Here is a 2,756-nt window from a genome sequence, read left to right as displayed (position 1 = left end):
TTCAGCCGGCTACGAAGGATCCATCTTACGATAACCTAAAGGAAGCATTGAGAAACCTTCGCCAGTTTGGAGGCGGCATTTACAACGAGAGTACAGTGGACTTCATTCGCGCGATTGAGCACTTCGTAGAGAGCTTTGGTAATACTGGTGTGCCTGACGGCGGTACAGCAAATGCCTGGTATTCTGGATTGACGCAAAGTTGTGTCAATTTCGAGGATTGGTATTGGCCGAAGGCCTGATCTCGGCGATGCGAATAAAGGACGATCTGTCGCTCCATGACCCCCTACCAGCCGAGCTCCTGTACGATGAGCAGAAAACGATGATAACCACGCTCAAGGCGCAGCTGGAGGTTAAGCCTACGAGCAACGCGCAGCCTTACTCAGGCAGTCGGGAAACGCGTCAAGCGAGAACAAGAGGGATGTACTGCGGCACATGCCAAAGCAAGGAGCCTTGAACCTCTGCATGAAGTATTTGTCCAAGAAAGGATGTTCAGGAAGCTCTGACGGGACATCAGGCAAGTGTTTCTCCACTAAGCGGGCTCATTTCCGACCTAAGACGCTGCCTGAACCTGTGAAGCAGCACATTATCAAGAATTTCGGAGGTTTGGCGCCCGAGGTCGCGGACCTGTGAAGTGAAGGTGTCCCAGCTCCACAGTCAAGTATTGGTTCCAGTTTGGGTCCTCCATCGACAGAGACAGTAGGTGGTAGAGGATCTGAAGAGAAGTCTCCGTCAAAGGACTTACGAAAGCACCTTTCAGAGAAACACAAGAAATATATGGAGACTTTAAAACGAGTTAGTGACCAATATCGAGCTGAGACCGAGCACAATATCGCTGCAGTGGCTGCCAAAGTGGGAGTTCCAAGTCCACCAGAGTGGGATATCGATGACACCGTAGATATGGGCAAGGTTGAGCTCCTAACGCAACTGGCACTCGCGGCGGAAATGACACTCCCTGACTTTGTACGGCTTGTTCGAGGACAAACCGATGCCGACCCGAGGCCGAACAAGAGCTTGTTTCAGTTAGACCAACCACCGAATTCCAGTTAAGTCGATACGTTTCGACGCTGGAACGACGTGGTGAGGCAAGGAATTGTTCCTGAGTGGCTGTCGCACCGACCGGCTCGACAAAAGGGCCGGCCAAACAATTACAACTCAACTTACATCCATCTTTCGCAAGTCTGGCGTCATCTGCGTAAAGGACAGAGAGATGGCAGGTATCTGATAGTGAAGGAGACACTTCTGAAGCAGTGGCAGGAAGTCTTCGTATCGCCTGTGGGAGTAGTTGATAAAACAGGAGCGGATGGCCCGGATATTCGCATCATCGACGACTACTCCTTTCCAGACGGAGGTTCAGTCAATGACTTCACGGATCGTGCCAACCTTCCAGACGACGGCTATAATCCGCCTCGGGATATCGCCATGAGGATACATGTCTTGAAGTTGAGCTTCCCGAACGCACGGATTCTGTTAATGCTCGGTGATGTTGCAGGGGCCTTTAGGCACGCGCCTATCCATGCCGATCACGTGCATATGTTTGCATGTGTGATCGATGGTCTCCTTATCATCGACTTCTCATACGGGTTTGGCTGGTGTGGATCCCCAGCTTCATACTTCCTTCCCGGCGCGCTAATTAACGGGTTGTATGAGTGTGGACTTCCTCAAGTACGCTTTGAGACACCTCTAGTGGGATCATTCTGGTGCGATGACCATACTTGCGCAGAGGTAGACGAAGGACTACGCTGTTTTGTGGCCAATCTAGCTCTACGAAGAGCTATGGCTACAGTACTAGGGCCCGCAGCCATCAATGAACGCAAATTCACGACATGGAGTGAGCGATGCAGAGCGTTGGGCCTCGAGTGGGATACCAGCACAGGCGAAGTCACCATCCCAGTAGCGAAGATCGAAAAGGCCCAACTGATTGTCTCTGGCGTCATAGGTGCTGGTACCGCCTCAAAAACAACACTATTAAAACTGTTGGGCTGCCTGCGCCACGTCATGACGTGCTGTCCGCCTGCTCGATCGTTTTTCCAGCGATTACAAGCCATGACAACGCCGCTCCGACGTTACGCAGTCCGCAAGATCGACGATGCCGCTCTCGAAGACTTAAAATGGATCCGACTCAGCACGAGCTATTCAATGGCATTCCTGTCGGTCAATTCGCCAACGTGGCAAATCCCATAGTGCACGTGCACATGGATGCCTCAAATGACGGTCTATGCGCCCTTGAACCGACACTCCACCAGTTTATTCGCGTACAGTTCACCGCTGAAGAGCAGGCAGCATTCACAGACGACGTCTCTGTGAATTCTATTAACGTTCGCGAGCTCCAAAGTGCGGTGCTGGCGGTGCTACATTGGGGGCCTAACGTGGGTTCGAATGTATCCACACAAACCGATCCGCGTACGCTGCTGGATCGACAACACAAGTGCAGTGTCGTGGACGCAGCGGCGCAATAGCCGACAGCCTCTCGCGCAGCTATACAACCGGCTACTGTCACTGGGGGAGTTCCAGTATGCCATCCTGTGCACGGCCAAAGCACGTGGGCACGCGAGAGGAACACCATGGCAGACGCAGAATCACGAGCCTGGGGGTTCGGACCACCCCTTTGTTCCAAATGTGGACTACCGGGTCGAGGGGCGTGGAGACAGAAGCAAGTTTCTGTCACCCTTCGACGATCTCTCCAAGCTATGGGCGCAGTGCTCCCGGGCACCCCCATGCAAGAGTTAACTGCGCCCACATACCAGACTCCCTTGGAA

Source organism: Phytophthora infestans, genomic scaffold (assembly GCF_000142945.1).
Source record: "Phytophthora infestans T30-4 supercont1.198 genomic scaffold, whole genome shotgun sequence".
NCBI classification, from domain to species: domain Eukaryota; phylum Oomycota; class Peronosporomycetes; order Peronosporales; family Peronosporaceae; genus Phytophthora; species Phytophthora infestans.
The sequence above is the reverse complement of the archived record's forward strand: the minus strand, read 5'-3'. Positions refer to the sequence as shown.